Genomic DNA, 21,613 nt, shown 5'->3' on the forward strand with positions numbered 1-21,613 from the left:
TCTCACACCTCAGAGCTGGGAGGAGGAGCTCTGTTCATCAGTCTCACACCTCAGACCCAGGAGGAGGAGCTCTGTTCATCAGCGCTGATGTTATTTTGATATATATGGAGAAAGTGAAAGATGCCTCATCTGATTTGTTCTTGAGGCTGTGTGATGATTTCCTCTCATCTTTCTAATAAGGTAACAGTGAGTGTGATTGGTCTCTCTCTCTCTCTCTCTCTCTCTCTCTAGGGGCTGAGTGAGGGGACACACTTCTCTCAGTCTCTCTGGGTGAGTGGATGTGAACACATCGTGTACAGTGAGGAGGGAGATGGAAATCTGTCTTAGTTTTATGATTCTCTCTTCCACAATCAGTCTCTCCGCTGCAGGTAAGAACACACTGATTATTCACACTAAAACATCACACACTTCTCACTTTAACAGGAGGGATGATTTTTAATCATGAAATCTGAGAAAGTTTCCTGGAGCCATCATAACTTTATAAGCAGTGAAACTTTCATTGTTATAGAATTTAAAAAGCTGTAAATGAGCAAACACACACCATCCTCAGGGTTTTTTCTGAGGCATCAGTTATAAAATCAGCTCCAGATTAATGTTTAGAGTTTACACATGATTTATTGTGAGTAAAAACACCTGAACTAACACAAGGCTGTGTTCATGCATGAGTCTGAGAGAAGGAGTGTGTGTGTGAGAGAGAGAGAATTTTGAATTTCTTTATTCCCAAAAGTTTAAACACGACAGACATAAAAGAATCTCACTTTGTCATTTTGTTAAAAAAGATGTTTTTAAATAAACAAATAAATCAGCAAGTAAGTAAATAAAGAAATAACAGAGGAAACGAAACATGAATCAGTCGGTACAGAAAACTCTAATAAGTTCTGAAATTGTGCCTCATCTTCTATGATGATACACACAGCTCTTTTCTGAAACTAGATATTCTTGAAGGTTTCAAGGTCTTTCATTTCTTTATAGAGATGAAAATCAGTGAAAATCCTTGATTTTATCCAGGTTGTAAACACCATTACTCTGCTGTACCCTGAACTGGGCTCCACTTTGTTCCTCCTGCTAACATATACAGCCATCTTAGCCTGCCCAATGATGGAATTCATCAGCTGACACTTATACCATAATTTCTCTCAATATTTACAACCAAAGATCAAAGTTTCCATTGAGACATTTTCATTAAAAAGACCAATCAGTTTCCGTAAAATGGAAAATAAAGGCTTCAGTCATACACACTGCATGAAAGCATGAAACACAGTTTCCCTTAGTGTGCAAAAAGGGCCTTCCTGCCTCACATCACAATTTACAACACTAATAAAAGAATTAACAGCAACTGCACCATGTAAAATCCTCCACTGTAAATCCCCAACCTTTTTAATGAATGGTGACTTGTAGAAACTCCCCACTGTGGTTTGACCACAGCACGCCAAGGTGTGTCAGCTCTGTTCTCAAGACACTTCTTATTTAGCGATTTCACACAATTTGTAAAGAGCCTTTCCAGAGGCTAAATTGGGACCCACAAAAGCTAAATGCTCTTTCTTCAAAAACCAAAAGAAACTTTTGAAGACACACTAACATTAGGTCCTGGATCTCACTCATTTGGATGGATTTAGACCCCTTGAATAATGAACCAACATTCTTAAACCCCCTTCTGTCAAAAAAGAATGCAATTCCTAACGGAACTTTGTGACCCCACAGATGGATCTGGTCCTGCTAACTTCAGGAGGACCATGACCATGACTCCAGCCTTGGAAAACACTTCTGTAAGTGCAGGAAAATGCTTCTCTCATGTGAGATCCAGGATTGAACCATAGATCAGTGGCTCCCACAGGAGCCAATAGAGAGAACTTATGTTCTGAACTCTCGATACTGTTAAAAGAGTCCATCCTTTAAAAAACATTGTGATAAAACACAGGGAGTTTGTTAAGGTTCATTAGAGTTGGATTCATCCAGAAAAGGGTCCTATCCAGACACAAGCCCATGAAGGTCCTGAGACTAGCACATGCCACAGCTTTCCAGCTGGAGTCTACAGGTCTGTTCAAAAGATGAAAAGCTGCTATCATATCTGTGAAGATACTCAGTCAACCAGGTACATAGTAATCTGTGGTTGGTAGAAGAGAGCAACTGGACTTGCTTGAAAAGTCTTGAAGAGACTTCCAGAAAACTGGCAGACATCTTAGCCAGAGAGGATCGTTCATTTTTGTCAACCTGGAACGACCATCACTGAACAGAGGTGGGTGTCTATGACATCTATCAGCCACCTACAATGCAGCCATCAGCATTCTGATTCGGATTCTATGATGATCCATGAGAGGATAAATACTTGATACTCCCTATTAGACAGACAGAACTGAGGATGCCTTTCGGATGAGAGGCGAAACGTCTTCAAGACTTTTCAAGCAAGTCCAGTTGCTCTCTTCTACCAACCATAAAAGCTGCTATCCTACTCAGCAGGTGAACCAGGTGTCCACCTTCATCTTTGGGCAGGGAAGGGACACTCTGTGGGACCCAGTGCAGACTGTCCCAAAAGAATTAAACTCATACTCTTTGTATTTTGAACAATACATGTGCTGGAGGGGCGGCATGGTGGTTTAGTGGTTTGCATTGTTGCATCACAGCAAGAAGGTTCTGGGTTCGAGCCCAATGGCTGATGGGGGCCTTTCTGTGTGGAGTTTGCATGTTCTCCCCATGTCCACGTGGGTTTCTTCTGGGTGCTCCGGTTTCCCCCACAGTCCAAAGACATGCAGGTTAGGTTAACTGGTGACTCTAAATTGAGTGTAGGTGTGAATGTGAGTGTGAATGGTTGTCTGTGTCTATGTGTCAGCCCTGTGATGACCTGGTGACTTGTCCAGGGTGAACTCGCCTCTCACCCATAGTCAGCTGGGATAGGCTCCAGCCTGTGACCCTGTACAGGATAATTGCTTATGGATATTGGATGAATGGATGGATGGATGGATGTGCTTGATGGTCGATATAGGCAAGTCTGTGCCAAAGGGATGATGCCATCAAGTTATTGATTATAAGAACACCCCCCCCCCCCGTAGGACATATTTTTAACTAAAAAACTCTATTTGTCAAGATGGCCCTTAAGCTTCTCAATGATCCTCTCAAAATTTTTCTGTATAAAATTCTTATCCCCAAGGAAAAAAACAAACAAATATTTAAAACCCTCCCTGGACCAAATTAAACCACCTGGGAGGCTTGGTGTTCCATCGGACCAGTTTCCAACTAACAAAGCCACACTTTTTCCCCAGTTAACCTTGGCAGAGGATAAAAAATTAAAATCATTAAACACTTCCAACATGATGTCCACATCCCTTTGGCTTCCAATGAGTATGGCCATGTCATCCGCATAAGCCGATAACTTGAAAGAGGATTTACATTCTGGAAGAGTTACACCTTGCAATTTAGCTCTCAGTCGCACTAAAAGAGGCTCAATAACTAAGGAGTATAACATACCAGACAAGGGGCATCATTATCGAATCCCCCGATTAACCTTAAAGGGAGCACACAAATCACCATTCATTTTCAGAATACTCTCATTGTCACGGTACAGAGCTCTTATTTTATTTATAACATCAGGATTCAAACCAAAAGCAGTCAAGACGCTCCAAAGATAATTATCCTCAACCCTATCAAACACCTTTTCTTGATGAACTGAGACAAGGCCAAGACACAAATGTAAAAGTTCTCCAGTTTCTACACTGTGTGTAATAAATAAGAAATATGATCATGGCTGAGCCTGCCCACACACAATAGGTCTGGTCAGGATGGATCACTTCTCATAAATGCCCCTAAGCAATCTTATGCCTGGTGGCATTTACACAAAAAGTGCAAAGTGCCATACTGTGATCAGAGAACCCTACTGGTAGGATAAAACAACTTCTAAAGGAACTGAGCTGATGTTTAAAACCATAAAATCTGTCTAGTCTTGCCAAAGATAACATATTATTATTGAAATGAACCCATGCATATTGTTTTTGGTTCAAATGAAAATTTCTCCATCAGTCAGCAAGATGATGGGAATTAATGAACTCAGTGAGTCTTCTGCGTGATGGTGTATGAGGCTCGACATGATTTCTATCTAAACCCAGCTCAGTACAATTCAAATCCCCAGCAGAAATCAAATCTCTTCAGAATCACACTTTAACACATCATCCAAGATATTTAAAAAATCATTCAGGGGAGAGAGAGAGAGAGAGAGAGAGAGAGAGAGTGTCCTCATAAACCATACCATCAAATAAAACCTCTCTCTCTCTCTCTCTCTCTCTCTCTCTCAGGCAGTGTGAGGTTGGTGAATGGTGGGAGTCGCTGTGCTGGGAGAGTGGAGGTTCTTCAGGATGCTCAGTGGGGAACAGTGTGTGGTGATGACTGGGATCTGGTCGATGCTGCAGTGGTGTGTAGAGAGCTGCGCTGTGGGGACGCTGTAAATGCACTGCCTGCTGCTTATTTTGGAGAAGGATCAGGACCAATCTGGATGGATGAAGTGGCGTGTGGAGGATCAGAGTCGACACTGAAGAACTGTACATCAGATGGGTGGGGTGTAAATGACTGTGATCATAGAGAAGATGCTGGAGTCACCTGCTCAGGTAAACTCATTTATTTACAAAATAGATTCCAATATTTTTGTAATTATATTTTTAACATCATTAATTTCACTTATTTAATTACATAATTACATTGATTTTAATTAAATGTTGAGAGAGTCCTTATAAAACATAAAATAAAACCTCTCTCTCTCTCTCTCTCTCTCTCTCTCTCTCACACACACACACACACACACACACACACACACACTCTCTCTCTCTCTCTCTCACTCACACACACACACACACACACACACACACACACACACACTCTCTCTCACACACACACACACACACACACACACACACACACACACACACACACACACACACACTCTCTCTCTCTCACACACACACACACACACACACACACACACACACACACACACTCTCTCTCTCTCTCTCTCTCTCTCTCTCTCTCTCTCTCTCAGGCAGTGTGAGTGTGAGGTTGGTGAATGGTGGGAGTCGCTGTGCTGGGAGAGTGGAGCTTCTTCAGGATGCTCAGTGGGGAACAGTGTGTGGTGTTAGCTGGGATCTGGTCGATGCTGCAGTGGTGTGTAGAGAGCTGCGCTGTGGGGACGCTGTAGATGCACCACAATATGGTCACTTTGGAGAAGGATCAGGACCAATCTGGATGGCTGGTGTGGAGTGTAATGGATCAGAGTCGACACTGAAGAACTGTACATCAGGAGGAAGGGGGAAACATAACTGTAGTCATGGTGAAGATGCTGGAGTCACCTGCTCAGGTAAACTCATTTATTTACAAAAAAATGGATTACAGCTCATGAAATTATTAATATGATTAATTTCAGTAAGTATGTCATAACATTAAGTTTAATCAAATGTTGAGAGAGAGAGAGAGAGAGAGAGTGTGTGTGTGTGTGTGTGTGTGTGTGTGTGTGTGTATGAGAGAGAAAGAGAGAGAGAGAGAGAGTATGTGTGTGTGAGAGAGAGAAAGAGAGAGTGTGTGTGTGTGAGAGAGTGTGTGTGTATGAGAGAGAAAGAGAGAGAGTGTGTGTGTGTGTGTGTGTGTGTGTGTGTGTGTGAGAGAGAGACACACACACACACACACACACACACACACACACACACACACACACACACACTCTCTCTCTGAGAGAGAGAGAGAGAGAGAGTGTGTGTGTGTGTGTCTCTCTCTCTCTCTCTCTCTCTCTCTCACACACACACACACACACACACTCTCTCACACTCTCTCTCTCTCTCTCTCTCTCTCTCTCTCAGGCAGTGTGAGGTTGGTGAATGGTGGGAGTCGCTGTGCTGGGAGAGTGGAGCTTCTTCAGGATGCTCAGTGGGGAACAGTGTGTGGTGGTGGCTGGGATCTGAAAGATGCTGCAGTGGTGTGTAGAGAGCTGCGCTGTGGGGACGCTGTAAGTGCACCAAAATATGGTCATTTTGGCCCGGGATCAGGACCAATCTGGATGGTTGGTGTGGCGTGTAGAGGATCAGAGTCGACACTGAAGATCTGTCGATCAGATGGGAGGGGGGAACAATACTGTAATCACGGTAATGATGCTGGAGTCACCTGTTCAGGTAAACTGCTGTATTTATGAAAAAATATTACAAATAGTAAAATTATTATTTTTATTGATTCAACTAATTTAAATTATACAAATAATTTATCTCAATTAATTTTAAATTTTATTTGATTGAAAAATTTTGCAACTCCATTGAAATGATTTATTGATATTCTGACTGAAAATGTGTCCAATATTTACACACTGAAATCAAACCCAGGTCACAGAAAGCCGAGACTCTCTGCTGGTCCTCACCGGTGCTCTGGGAGAGTGGAGGTGCTTCATGGAGGTTCCTGGTCCACAGTGTGTGATGCTGACTTTGACCAGCAGGATGCAGAGGTTGTGTGCAGAGAGCTGGGCTGTGGGATTCCTGTGGAGGTGCTGGGATCAGCTGCTTTTGGCCGAGGGGAGGGTCAGGTGTGGACAGAGGAGCGTCAGTGTAGAGGAACCGAATCTGAGATTTACTTCTGTCCAACAGCATCTTCACTCAAACACTCAACCTGCTCCCATGACAACGATGTGGGATTAAAATGTTCTGGTTAAGTATCATGATTTAACTTCTGTTTAAATAGAGACCACAAACCTGTCAATCAAACTTTAAGCTGCCTTTGTTAATTTTCCTCTTTCACCGAGCTCTCGGCTGTTTGTTCAGCTCACACAGGGGCGCGGCTGGTGAACGGATCGGACTCCTGTTCCGGTCGAGTGGAGCTCCAGTACCTCAGTGAGTGGGGCACAGTTTGTGCTGTAAGCTGGGATAGGAGAGCTGCAGATGTTCTCTGTGCACAGCTGGATTGTGGGAGTGCTGTGGCTGTGGTGGAGGTCGACTGGTTTGGGGAGGGGCGTGGCCACATCTGGGCTGATGTGTTTGATTGTCAGGGGAATGAGACACACCTCTCACAATGTGGCGTCTCATCATGGAGTCGAGCTGCATGCTCTCATCAACACGATGCTGGAGTCATCTGTAATGGTGAGATATTAACGTCACGTACACCACGTTAGTGAATAAAGTCAGTGTTCATTAGAATATTTAAACCATGTTCTTCTGCTTCAGGCTCATCCGTGGCGTTTCATGAGGGGCGAGTGCGGTTGTCTGGAGGGAGCGAGTGTCAGGGGGAGGTGGAGATTTATTTCAGGCAGGACTGGAGGAGAGTTCTCCTGGACTCGTGGAGTCTGTCTGAGGCGTCTGTGCTCTGCAGACAGCTGGGCTGTGGCTCCGTGCTGAACTACCGCTCCTCTCCATCCACCACTGAACACAAACACATGTGTGTAACGGGTTTCAGCTGCTCTGGGACTGAAGCTCATCTGGGGAACTGCAGCAGAGCACAAAATGTCAGCTGCAGCTCCGGGGAACAGCTGTACATCACCTGCTCAGGTAAGCAGCACAACACCGACCAATGAGCAGCGATTAACAACAGGAATCAATGTTTTATCATTCTAAAGTGTTCCATTAAATACACAGAATAATCACATAGTCTACAAAAGTCTAAAAATTAAATAAATCTTTAACTCAGACCCCAGGTCCATCAGGCTGGTTGGTTCTGGTGGAGACTGTGCAGGAAGGCTGGAGGTTTTCCACAGCGGCTCATGGGGGACAGTGTGTGATGACTCGTGGGATATTGAGGATGCGCAGGTGGTGTGCAGACAGCTGCAGTGTGGAGAGGCCCTCAGTACCCGCATACCAGCCTGGTTTGGTCCTGGAACTGGGTCCATATGGCTGAATGAGGTGGAGTGTGAGGGGAACGAGACGTCCCTGTGGAACTGCAGATTTCAGCGGTGTGAAGAGGGTGAATGTGGACACCAGGAGGACGTAGGAGTCGTGTGCTCAGGTACAGTGTGATGACTGAGATTAAACCTGTTAAATATGGACATGTCTGTGTTTCAAAACTCAGCTCCAAAGTTCCTGAAATTCAACATGAGAGTATGGAGCTGTTTATAAATGTCATCCATGTTGAATATCTTTTTACAGAAAGATAATATTACACATCTTTAACTGAGTCAATAAAACAGGATTTTTACAAATGAAGTCGAAGTCGTTCTTCTTCCAGCAGAGTTTAAAGAGATCCGACTCACGGAGGGCTGTGAGGGGAATCTGGAAGTGTTCTACAATGGAACCTGGGGTAATGTGTGTCACAATCAGATGGAGCAGGAGTTCGAAACAGCAGACATGGTGTGTCGAGAGCTGAACTGTGGAAGACGTGGCAGTCTGTCAAACACTGCAGCGAGAATAAAATCTGCTCCGAACTGGCTGGATCATATGAAGTGTAGGAAACACGACTCTAATCTGTTGCAGTGTCCATCTTCACCCTGGGGACAGAACAGCTGTGATAATGATGATGAGGTGGTTCATATTACCTGTACAGGTGGGTGGATTCAGACTTTTCTGCTTCTGTCCGTTGCCATAAACTGCAGTGTGTCATTGTGAATAGTGTATAACTAATGTTGCTGAAATATAAAGTGTATTTGGTAAAAAATCCTGTGAAAAGTCTGAGGAAAGTCTGCTCTGAGAGATAAACCTGCATGTGAAACCTTTTCATTAATGCATGGATTTTAATCCTGCAGATGATGGAAAGTCTCTCCATCCACGAGAAAAGTGCTCTTCATTTCCCTCTCAGAAACATTGCTCAAGTAAGGATGGATAAGGAAAAGCTTTTTGTACTGTTCTTCATTTGCATTTGTTCGTGACAGAAGATATTTCCTCATGTGTTTATAAAATCATTTTCTGAGGACTTGAATGGATTTCCTCATAGAACCATCCTGAGGGCATCAGTCTTCCTCACACTTCATGAAAATTCAACCAAAAGAGATCAAATCAGGAAACAGAACCCAAAGCTGATCTTACTGCTTTACACGATTTCATTCAGCAGCAATTCATTCCTTTATTTATGAATAACACATCAAAGTAAACACCTGGATATGGAGTTGGTCTGAGATTCTTTTTCAGAAGACCTCAGAAAGTGTTTTTGGTAAACGAGCCCATGTTGAGTGTAATATAAGGTTGTATTATCATTGTGTTGTAGTGAGCTGTGTGACTGGAGCTGTTCTTCAGCGTGGGTGTGTTTCCTCATGTGTGATGTGTGTGATGTAGAGCGCTGGTCTCTCAGGCTGAGGGGAGATAAGGGAAGCTGCTCTGGGAGGTTGGAGGTGTATCATAACGCTACGTGGGGCTCCGTTTGTGATGATCAGTGGAACATCAGGAACGCTCAGGTGGTGTGCAGACAGCTGGGCTGTGGGTCGGCGCTGAGAGCTGAGAGGAATGTTCCTGGTCCTGGTGAAGGGACGATCTGGCTGAACAGAGTGAAGTGTCGAGGGGATGAGATTCACCTGTGGGACTGTCATCATTCCCTGAAGAAACACACTGACTGCTCTCATGCTGGAGTCACCTGTGCAGGTCAGAGGGGTGCACTAACTTTTCAGCTTTCTGTCTCCGCTCATTACACTTTTCTCCCAGTGTTAAAACTTGCTGACTTTTATTTATAATCTTCGATGGAATCTTGAAAGCTCAGATCTGAAACAATAATTCACTCATCAGCATCTCATAAACCTTATTGAGTGAGAGTTTATTTTTATTGGAGGATAGAAATGTTTTTTTCTTTTTGTAAATACAGACATATCCACTGTGTCCACGGCGACACCCACCACCACCACCACCACCACCACCGCCGCCGCCACCACCACATCAGGTCTGTATATTTGTTCCAGTACAATAATTGCTCCTGTTCAGTATTTTTCTAAATATTTATGATTACAGTGTCGTATTGAGATCCTCTTCTGTGTTTCTGACTTCAGTAACAGCCACTCCAACTCCTCCATCCATCCCTCCACTGGTTCTCTTTGTGTTGGGAACGCTGCTCTTCCTGGCCTTAGTGCTTCTGCTGCTCCTGTTTTACCAGAACAGAGCGCTCAGGAGAGGTACGGCACATTCACACATTTTCTTTTCTCTACAACACCAACTCTATTGTTGGATTATATTATTTACAATCGCTCACTTTATTCAAAATTGGTATTCAGAATTATTCACAAATACAAACTCATTATTATTATTATTATTATTATTCTCCACTCCCAGATGTCTCTAAGACGAGGCGTAAGACTCAGCCTGAGGCAGTCTATGAGGAGATCAACCACAGATCCATCACTAGAAGAAGCAGGAGCTCCACTCAAAGAAGTGAGTGAGATGTGAACTGATCTCCATCACACTGAGGGCCCGGTCCCACAACACCCATAACTATAACTCTACCTATAACTCCAACTCTGACTCTCCCTCTGCCTGAGTTTAGTTCCAGTCTGGAGCAGAAACACCACAACTATAATCCCCACTATAATATCGCTTGGTCCTGACCCTCAGGGAAATAAATATTCATGATTGTTGGTTTAAACAATGAGCTGATTGGTCAGATGTTTGATGGGATCAGGTCCAGGCCTGGAAACATCGCTCCAGAAGCAGCGATACGGATAAACCCAGGCCTGGGCTATAGGGATCCATATCGCTCTGGTGTGAGCACCGACCACATACACTGCAGGGGACCCAGTTATTTATAGTTAGAGTTAGAGTTATTGTGGGAGCGGCCCTTCAAACAATATTTTCCCCCAAATCCACTGAGATTTATTTCTTTACAACAAATCAATAAAAATGAATAAAAATAAGTGTGTGAGAGGAAGTGTGCAGTTGGAGTCCATGTGGTGTCGAGACAGAATTCTGCTGATAAACATCAATTAAAGCTTCTGATTTAGTGCAAGTGTGTGTGTGTGTGTGTGTGTGTGTGTTCCTGTACAGGTGCATTACTCTCTCCCTCCGTGTGTGTGTGTGTGTGTGTGTGTGTGTGTGTGTGTGTGTGTGTGTGTGTGTGTGATTTACCAAAAATGAATAAAAATAAGTGTGTGTGAGAGGAAGTGTGCAGTTGGAGTCCATGTGGTGTCGAGACAGAATTCTGCTGATAAACATCTATTAAAGCTTCTGATTTGCTGCGTTTGAACATCGAGTCGAGTCAAATTTATTTATAAAGCAAATTTAAAAACACCAGCAGTTGAGCAAAGTGCTGTACAATCATCACAACACACACCATAAAACACCACAATAACACACAAACACCAAGTTAAGAGACAAATCACACCATCAAATAATAATAATAATAATAATAATAATAATCTGAAAATGTCACTGATAATTTCGAATCTTCATCTGTTTCAAACGTAAACTGACAATGTTAATGTTAACAGTCTCGCACCATTTGCTTCACACCGAGCGACATTCACCTCGCGGCTCACTCCAGACAGTTCCCCCCCCCCCCCCCCCCCCACACACACACACACACACAGAGTTGTGTAATGTGACTCTTCTTACGATGCATTTACACTCCATCCAATCTACACTTTCACTGCACTGTTCACCAGTTACACTTTTTAAAAGCCTGACGATGATTTCTCTTCTTACACACTGACACACAAACCTCATCCACTTCTCTTTTTAAACACAACTTTCCTCTTCTGGATCATTTTATACAAACTCCATCTGTTTGTGTTTTATTTCCATTACAATCTGCACTGAAGATTGTGTTTACTCCCTAAAGTATCTGTCCATGGAAACAGCTGACGCAATTAGTGCATTAAAAACTGAACATCACCGACCCGACCTCGCAAAGGAGCTCAAAGGGCAAATCTGACAGTTGATTCAGGGAGAATGGGTGGATATTTGGGGTCGTTTACTGTCACATGTTCTCAGCGAAAAACTTTATTTCATGGTGAAAATGACATTTTTGTCTCTTTTGATAGATTTCAGACTTTAGAGCTGAAAATATCAGAGAAACCTGTGATTTGACAGAACAAACAGAAAGAGCAGATGTAAATTATACACAGTGAATAATACATTTCATTTATGTCGAGGTCAGAGTTTCGGGTAAAAGTGGAGAAAACACCGACGCAAAGTTTTCAGTGATCACCATCACACTGGGGAATTTCTGCCATTTTTATCTCCAGCTTTTGATAAAATATATCAGTTTGTCAATAATCTACAAAAGAATCTGCACTAAAGAAAAAATACAAGGTCATTGTCTGTAAATATGAAACTATTTTTATGATTTTTTGAAAATAGTACAGTCAGAAACAGAAAATGACCTTTTTGACCTCTCACAGTAGGTCAAAGGTCAGATTAGACACTTGATTCTGGTAGAACGGGTCGGTGTTTGGGGTCGTTTACTGGAACATATTAGAAGCCAAAATCAATATTTCATGGTGAAATGGCGAGAGTGACCATTTTTGCGAACGCCAAAATACATTAAATTCAATTTTTCAAAAACTGATAAAGAATTCTTGACCAAAGAAGAACCTGCACTGGTCCAGAGCAAATCATAACTTTTGGCACCATTGGTGTTTATGAACATGTTGTGGTTTTGGCTGTTGAGGAACCCCTCCTAGAACTGCCACCTTATTGTGGTGGAGGGGTTTGTGTGCTTGAATGATCCTAGGAGCTATGTTGTCGGGGGCATTATGCCCCTGTCAGGGTTTCCCAAGGCAGACAGGTCCTAGGTGACAGGTCAGACCAAGAGCAGTTCACCAAAACCCCTATGGAAAAAAAATCAAGGACCGTGATGTCGCCTGGTATGATGCAGCCGGGGCCCCACCCTGGAGCCAGGCCTGGGGTTGGGGCTCATATGCGAGCGCTTGGTGGCCGGGCCTTTGCCCATGGGGCCCGGCCGGGCTCAGCCCGAAGAGGTGATGTGGGCCTAACCTCCTGTGGGTTCACCACCCACAGAGGTAGCAGTAGGGGATTGGTGCAGTGTGGATTGGGTGGCAGTCGAAGGCAGGGGCCTCAACGACCTGATCCCCGGACACAGCAGCTGGCTGTTGGGACATGGAATGTCACTTCGCTGGGGGGGAAGAGCCTGAGCTTGTGCGGGAGGTTCAGAGGTACTGGCTAGAGATAGTCGGGCTCACCTCCACGCACAGCTTGGGCTCTGGAACCCAGCTCCTTGAGAGGGGCTGGACTCTCCACTTCTCTGGAGTTGCCCGTGGTGAGCGGTGGCGGGCTGGTGTGGGCTTGCTTATAGCTCCCCAGCTCAGCCGCCATGTGTTGAAGTTTACCCCAGTGAACGAGAGGGCCTTTTCTGCGCCTTCGGATTGGGGAGAGGGCTCTTGCTGTTGTTTGTGCCTACGGCCCAAATAGCAGTATAGAGTATCCAGCCTTCTTGGAGTCCCTGGGAGAGGTACTGACGGGTGCTCAGACTGGGGACTCCATTGTGCTACTGGGGGACTTCAATGCTCATGTGGGCGATGACAGTGACACCTGGAGGGGCGTGGTTGGGAGGAACGGCCTCCCCGATCTGAACCCGAGTGGTGTTTTGTTATTGGACTTCTGTGCTAGTCACGGTTTGTCCATAATGAACACCATGTTCGAGCATAGGGGTGTCCATAAGTGCACGTGGCACCAGGACACCTTAGGTCGGAGGTCAATGATAGACTTTGTAGTCGTTTCATCTGATCTCCGGCCCTATGTCTTGGACACTCGGGTGAAGAGAGGGACTGAGCTGTCAACTGATCACCACCTGGTGGTGAGTTGGATCTGCTGGCAGAGGAGGAAGCTGGACAGACCTGGCAGGCCCAAACGTGTGGTGAGGGTCTGCTGGGAATGTCTGGCCGAGCACTCTGTTGGGGAGGTCTTTAACTCCCACCTCCGGGAGAGCTTTTCCCAGCTTCCGAGGGAGGCGGGGGACATTGAGTCTGAGTGGACCATGTTCTCTACCTCCATTGTGGACGCAGCTGTTCGGAGCTGTGGCCGCAAGGTCTCCGGTGCCTGTCGTGGCGGCAATCCCCGAACCCGGTGGTGGACACCAGAAGTAAGGGATGCCATCAAGCTGAAGAAGGAGTCCTATCAGGCCATGTTGACCTCCGGGACTCCTGAGGCAGCTGACGGGTATTGGCAGGCCAGGCGTGCTGCAGCTCGGGCAGTTGCGGAGGCAAAAACTCGGAACTGGGAGGAGTTTGGGGAGGCCATGGAGAAGGACTATCGGTCGGCCTCGAAGAAATTCTGGCAAACCATCCAGCACCTCAGGAGGGGGAAGCAGTACTCTGCCAACACTGTTTACAGTGCGGGTGGGGAGCTGTTGACCTCGACTGGGGACATTGTCGGGCGGTGGAAGGAATACTTTGAGGATCTCCTCAATCCCACCGTCATGTCTTCCACTGAGGAGACTGAGGCTGATGACTCAGAGGTGGACTCGTCCATTACCCAAGCCGAAGTCACTGAGGTGGTTTGCAAGCTCCTCGGTGGCAAGGCACCGGGGGTGGATGAGATCTGCCCTGAGTATCTCAAGTCTCTGGATGTTGTGGGGCTGTCTTGGTTGACACGCCTCTGCAACATTGCATGGCGGTCGGGGACAGTGCCTCTGGAGTGGCAGACTGGGGTGGTGGTCCCTCTTTTTAAGAAAGGGGACCGGAGAATGTGCTCCAATTATAGGGGAATCACACTTCTCAGCCTCCCAGGGAAGGTTTACTCCAGGGTACTGGAGAGGAGAATTCGACCAATAGTCAAACCTCGGATCCAGGAGGAACAATGCGGTTTTTGTCCTGGTCGTGGAACACTGGACCAGCTCTATACCCTTCATAGGGTGCTTGAGGGTTCATGGGAGTTTGCCCAACCAGTCCACATGTGATTTGTGGATCTGGAGAAGGCATTCGACCGTGTCCCCTGTGGTATTCTGTGGGGGGTGCTTCGGGAGTATGGGGTTCGGGGCTCTTTGCTAAGGGCTGTCCAGTCCCTGTACGAATGGAGCAGGAGTCTGGTTCGCATTGCTGGCAGTAAGTCAGACCTGTTCCCAGTGCATGTTGGACTCCGGCAGGGCTGCCCTTTGTCACTGGTTCTGTTCATAATTTTTATGGACAGAATTTCTAGGCGCAGCCAGGGGCTGGAAGGAATCCTGTTTGGGAACCACAGGATTTCATCTCTGCTTTTTGCGGATGATGTTGTCCTTTTGGCTTCTTCAAACCAGGACCTTCAGCATGCACTGGGGTGGTTTGCAGTCGAGTGTGAAGTGGCTGGGATGAGAATCAGCACCTCCATGTCCAAGGCCATGGTTCTCGACCGGAAAAGGGTGGCTTGCCCTCTCCAGGTTGGTGGAGAAGTCCTGCCTCAAGTGGAGGAGTTTAAGTATCTCAGGATCTTGTTCATGAGTGAGGGAAGGATGGAGCGTGAGACCGACAGGCGGATCGGTGCAGCCTCCGCAGTGATGCGGTCGCTTTAACAGTCCGTCGTGGTGAAGAAGGAGCTGAGCCAAAAGGCGAAGCTCTCAATTTACCGGTCGATCTACGTTCCGACTCTCACCTATGGTCATGAGCTTTGGGTAATGACCGAAAGAACAAGATCGCGGATACAAGCGGCCGAAATGAGTTTCCTTCGCAGGGTGGCTGGGCGCTCCCTTAGAGATAGGGTGAGAAGCACAGTCACTCGAGAGGAGCTCGGAGTACAGCCGCTGCTCCTCCACATCGAGAGGAATCAGCTGAGGTGGCTCGGGCATCTTTTTCGGATGCCTCCTGGACGCCTCCCTGGGGAGGTGTTCCAGGCATGTCCCCCTGGGAGGAGGCCCCGGGGAAGACCCAGGACACGCTGGAGGGACTATGTCTCTCGGCTGGCCTGGGAACGCCTCGGTGTTCATCCCGAGGAGCTGGCCGAGGTGTCTGGGGAAAGGGAAGTTTGGGCTTCCATGCTTAGACTGCTGCCTCCACGACCCGGTCCCGGATAAGTGGAAGAAGACGAGATGAGACGAGACGAGGGGAAACAAACTGTTTTCGAACGCAGTCCAGAAGCGTCGAAGCTTTTTGCGCAGGAAATGATCTCATCATTTATTTACATAAAATCCAGGGGGAAATCCTGATATCTTTAGGAGAAACTGGAATAAATAAAATGACATTTTCAACAAAAAACACATAAAATGTGCTCTGTGACCTTGAAAAATAGGTCAAGGTCACTCATCTTGGGTCAGTGAGTTTCCATTGTCTGTGGCTACCAGCAGTTAAAATTTCATCGAAAACCAAAAACTTTTGGAAGAAAACAATAAACATCACCAAAAATACCAATCCAACGGTAACAGTTTGGGGGCGACAACTGCAAAGGCACCATCTCCCCTGGGCTTCAACCTCGATTTTGGGACACGACACCCAAAGCAACCGGTCAGTGACCTGAGTGACCTTGATGGGACGTGTGGTTGTAAAAGGTCAGAGAGAGAGGGCGGAGCTAGCACATTTAATGAGTTGTTTTTGGAAAATAAAAATGGATCCTAAACCCTACAGGGAGTCAGTGAAGGAAGGCCAGTACAGGACAAGTAAGAGCTGAAGCCCTCCAGAGCAGGAGCTTTAATGCCCACACAATGCTCCAGGCAGGAGATGAGGATGCTGTGGTCTACTGTGTCGAATGCAGCTGTGAGATGGAAAAGCATCAGAACGGCAGAATCCCTGGAGTCAGTAGCCAATAAAAGATGGTTCAAACGTTTAAAAGTGCAGATTCAGTGCTGTGAAGGACTTTAAAACCAGACTGGAACACCTCAAGAACGCCGTGTGGGTCTAAAAAAGATTGCAATTGTAAGAGCACAACTTTCTCCAGAATTTTTGAAAGCCAGTTTAGAAATTGGTGTAAAATCGGAGAGGACTGCGGAGTCCAGATGAGGTTTTGTGATCAGTGGTTGCACTACTGCAGGCTTCAAATGTACTGGAACAGCACCTGAGGAGAGACTGCTGTTCATAACCATTTGGATGTTTGGGCCAATAGTTTCCAAAATCTCTTGAAAAAGGCGAGGGGGGACAACATCTGTGGGACAAGCTGAAGATTTCATCTGACCAATAATTTGCTTTCAGAGAGAAAGAGACACAGGCTCAAAGTGGGTAAAAGCAGCAGAGCGAGTGACAGTGATAGACGGCTCATAAGAAGGGGGTGAGATGATGCTCTAAGGCTCGCAATCTTGTCCACAAAGAAGTGGAGGAATTTTTCACAGGTTTCTGGGGAAACATCAGGACGAGCAGATTGGGGGGAATTAAGAACAGTGTTAATGGCACTAAAAAGAACGTGAGCTTTATGACAGTTATTTCAAATAATATCAGAAAAATATTTTGTCTTTTCAGCTTTGACAATTTTCTGGTATCTGCACCAGCTGTCCTTTAAAATCTCAAAACACACCTGCAACTCGTCTTTTTTCCGCCTGTGTTCAGCTCTCCTGTGAATGTTTTCCTGTACAGGTGCATCTCTCTCTCTCTCTCTCTGTGTGTGTGTGTCTCATGACCGTGCTGCTCTCCTCTAACAGGAAGTCTCCTCTCTGAAGAACAGCATTCTGGGTATGAGCATGTGGATGATGAGCTTCTCTCAGGTAAAAAAGCCCAGAGTGTGAGTTTGTCGAACTCCATGAACTGAACGAGATTAGAATTGCAATTAAAAATCAGAAATGACTAAACGTGTCCTTTCTGAGACGTGATTATGATGTATTGTATCGAAGAATTACAGGAACTCCAGTGTTTTAATGCTGACACATGACATCTCACAATCAACCTGATCTTACTTTAAGCTTCTGAAATCCCTCTTATCAAATTGATCAAAGCTTCTTTGGATGAGGATTTTATTGAGTATAAATGTGTTTAAAAACCCCAAACAAACAAATGGTTCTTTTTACAGTCAAGTCTGGGATCGGAGAAAAGGCGGCGTATTATGATGACGTCATCGACACCAGTGACTTCATAAGTGGGTGCAGTTGTGAACTGATCCCATAAATTTAGTGACTTGACATGAAACCATGAGGTCAGAATGTGATGGAGCTGTTTGTACAGACCCTCTGCTTTTATTTCATTTAGGTGATGCAGGAAGAGTCGAGCCACCAGAGGACTACGATGATGCCGTCACTGCTGGACCAATCCCTGATAACGTGGAGGGTGTGGTTCTGTTTGGGGATTTGTTTTAGAAAGCAGTAGAAATTAAACACACACACTGCACATCAGTTTGTTTCTTGCTTTGTGTGTCGTGACATTTTTGACATGTATACGATGTCATTTTGCATTGCGTCATCAAATACACAGTGTACAAACTGCCACTTCAGTAAACTTTAACTCTCTTTAAATATCTGTGTTTTGGTGTAGAGGATGAAGCAGAGAATTATGATGACGCCATTCCAGCTGATCAGAAGTCAGTTATACTGACAGGTATGATAATAATGTGACAGTGTCGCATCCATAAGCATCCAAACCATCATTAATGACATTCATGTGGATTTAATAGCTTTTATCTCCACATTCTGACAGAGGACGTGTCCGAGAACTACGATGATGCGGTTACCACGGAAACAAACCCAATCATCGTAACAGGTCAGTTTTTTTTTTCTGGAAATAAACAAAAAAGAAAAGAAAAGCTGCTGAGGGAACCACTGTTTATAGCTGCGATGACATCAGTGAGCAAAGGAACAAACTTATTTTTCCAAAGATATACAACATTATCTGTAACTATAAATGGATGAAAAGTACAAGATCTAATTCTTTACTCAGTGAAAAACTGCAATTGTTGGCAAATTCCCATGGTCTAAGAGGAATAAACCACTTGGGGACATGCTGTTGTAGGTAAATGATCAACGTTAGGGTGGTAGCAGTAACTCAGCTTCATCACACCACCCTGTAACTCAGTATTTTACTAGAACAGCAACACACACAGGGGTTTATTACTGATTCATTGATTTCTTCAGGAGACGGTCCAGAAGATTATGATGATGTCATCACTGAGGAACAGGATGGAGGAGAGACAGAAAGTGAGTGAGTTGTTTATTCTGGTAATGTACGTGAGTGCAAAGGCAGCAAAGTTAAAGCGTGACTCTATTCTATACCATATATAATATAAATATCAGCTTTCTGTTCTGTAATCTCCATTCTGTCATTGAACAAGTGCCGTCATATTTATTACACAGTTTAGATAAGACCTATATTTATGTCTCATTTACTTCCACATCTTATACACATGGCCTGTGTTCATATTAAGAAAGCTGAACTGATAAATCTCCTTTTTTCTCTTTTTTATTGATAGAATATTAAAGACATTCCCACATCGTGCATCACTGACTGTATTTTTAAGCTTTTACATCCTGATTAATACAATACACAGGATCTATTAAAGAGGTCGATGTATTTATTTTACAGAATATGATGACGTGGAGGAGAAATCTCAGAAAGACAGGGACCATGTGACTGAGACACGCCACCAAAGGCCTTTTCTCAGGAAATTACATTTCAACTTTTATAAACACACAAAATGATTTTATTATCCTTCCAATAATGTCATGTTTCCTGAGCTGTGTTCATTTTCCCCGAGTTATTAGCAAATAGAGGAGGAGAGTTAAATCACCTTTCATATTCCCTAATGCAATGTCTCCAGCTTTTCTTTTACAACACTTTTAATGCTATAAGTCAGCTTCAATATCACTGACACACCACACCTCATTTATCTCACCAATTATTTCAGCTCAACTCATATAATATTCATCTTCATCTTTTACATTTATCAACCTGTTATTCACTCTTTTACAAATGTCTTAGTAACTATAAGCCACTTGGCAAAAGAACACAAATCTTTGGATTCCTTAAAACAATGTGTGTTTTTACATTTTTAAAGACACATTTACCTTTATGTTCAATGCTGTGCTTTTAACTGTAAAACATCTCATTGAGACGGATTCGAGAATTCCTTTATGAAATATTCAGACCATGACGTGCTCATTAGATCGCTTGCTATATTGCGTTTTTGCTGTCATTTTTATTCGGTAGCTGGCGATGTTACAAGCCAGATATAGTCTATGCAAGTATCATAAATATATATACAGGTTTCATTACGCATTCTCAGATTTTCATTTTAAATTCTCAGGTTTGTTTCCTTATTCTCAGGATTTTGTTTTATATTCTCAGTTTTCATTGAATATTCTCAGATGTTTGTTTTATAATCTCAGCTTTAATTCAATATTCTCACTTTTTAAATGAGTGATGGCCAGTTCATTTTAATATTACGTCTTCATCAACAATATACAAGTTAATGTGACTTTTTATCTTTAGACAATGAGAACAAGTCAATATTTTACATTCTGCAGAGTTTTATTGGCTCTTTTTCATATTGTGTAACAATCATCTATTTTTATCCATTCAATGAAATAAAAGTGCTTTGATTATTTTGAGTATAATGTGATGATGTGTGTTGGAGTTGAGTGAGCGGCTCTTGTAGTGATGAATCTGTGGTCGATGCCCTTATAGAACATCTCAGGCAGTAAAAAATAAATCAGTATTTATCGACTGATCAGAAGGTTGTGAGTTCAAATCCCAGCACCACCTTGAGCTCGACCCTTAACCCTCGGCATCTCCACTGGATCATAAAAGCTTCAGCTAAATGAATAAATGTAAACACACACACACACACACATTAGTCTTCCTGTCCTTCTGAGGACCTTCCACTGACATCATTATTAATGCACTTAATTAATGCTGTGACTGCAGCTGAACCGAACCCCAACCCCAACCTCAGGAATGAAAAGGACACGTTTTGCCTCTTTGATTTATTTATTGTCCAAAACAACAACAACAACAACAACACTTTCCTTATGGGGACCATCGAGTTCTGATTTGACAGAAGTTGATGAAGTGCTGCTGTGGTTTGATTTGGACTGAAACCCGGCTGAAGCCCGTGATCCCCGATTTCATTTTTATTATGATCTTTTGTTTTCTATAATATTTAGGTTTTGATAATAATAATAATAATAATAATAATAATAATAATAATAATCCAGCAAGCCCTGTGATGACCTGGCGACTTGTCCAGGGTGTACCCCGCCTTTCGCCCGTAGTCAGCTGGGATAGGCTCCAGCTTGCCTGCGACCCTGTAGAACAGGATAAAGCGGCTAGAGATAATGAGATGAGATGAGATAATCCAGCAGCATCCTAACAGCGCCCTCAGCAGGACAGTTCAGAGAAAAACACATTTCACTCAACAGTAATCTCAGGTTGGAAGCGCTTTACTGCCATCTAGTGGAGGGAAAAATTGTCCTGTTATTAATAATAACACTAATAATTTATTTTTAGTTATTAATGTGTATGAATCTGAAACATGTATCGAGTCTCTGTGTGTGCTGTAAAAATATCTAATTTATTTCAAAGCATTTTAGAGTCTCAATTCTCTAACAATAAAAATCATGATGTGAGCAAATAATAAATTAACAATAAAAGCAAATGTAAATTAGTGTTTACATGTATTAAATATTATGAAAACAATTTAAATGAAATGAAGATTAGTATTCAAATCATAGGTAATAATAATAATAATAATAATAATAATAATAATAATAATAATAATAATGTTGTAAAAGTAATGTATCTAGCTCAGTCTTGAAGGTTCCATCTGAATCAGCTTTATGAAGGAACTACAGGAGCTTATTCCACAGTCTTGGTCCAGCTGATGAAAATGCTCCATCACCGTAACTTTTGTTGTTGGTCCTTGGA

General features: G+C 43.9%; 1 pseudogene; it reads left to right on the plus strand.

Annotated features, from left to right (window-relative positions):
- Positions 1–310: 310 nt before the first annotated feature.
- LOC132870170 (deleted in malignant brain tumors 1 protein-like) overlaps positions 311–21,613 on the plus strand; it is a 183,747-nt pseudogene continuing 162,444 nt past the window's right edge.

Source organism: Neoarius graeffei, chromosome 21 (genome assembly GCF_027579695.1).
Source record: "Neoarius graeffei isolate fNeoGra1 chromosome 21, fNeoGra1.pri, whole genome shotgun sequence".
NCBI classification, from domain to species: domain Eukaryota; kingdom Metazoa; phylum Chordata; class Actinopteri; order Siluriformes; family Ariidae; genus Neoarius; species Neoarius graeffei.